Below are 226 nucleotides of genomic sequence, written 5' to 3'. Positions count from 1 at the left end.
CCTGTTCATAGCTATGGACAAGTGGGGCCGGTTAAGTCACTACTTTTCACCATGTGCGTTAATTTTCACCAAACGAACTAGGAGTAGATTTAACTTTGTTAGTAGATGATAGTAGGCTAGTTTAATTGATTTGTCACTGGCTCGGTGCGTCCTGTTCATAGCTCTGGACAAGTGGGGCCGGTTAAGTCTCTACTTTTCACCATGTGCGTTAATTTTCACCAAACGC

General features: G+C 43.4%; 1 protein-coding gene across 5 annotated transcripts in view; it reads right to left on the bottom strand.

The window, feature by feature from the left end:
* Positions 1-226, bottom strand: part of LOC127750847 (uncharacterized) — a 7,467-nt gene that overhangs the window by 4,637 nt on the left and 2,604 nt on the right. The window lies entirely within an intron of this gene.

The sequence above is a fragment of the Frankliniella occidentalis genome, unplaced genomic scaffold (genome assembly GCF_000697945.3).
Source record: "Frankliniella occidentalis isolate FOCC.00 unplaced genomic scaffold, Focc_3.1 Scaffold271, whole genome shotgun sequence".
NCBI classification, from domain to species: domain Eukaryota; kingdom Metazoa; phylum Arthropoda; class Insecta; order Thysanoptera; family Thripidae; genus Frankliniella; species Frankliniella occidentalis.
This window is presented reverse-complemented; position numbering and strand designations above follow the sequence as displayed.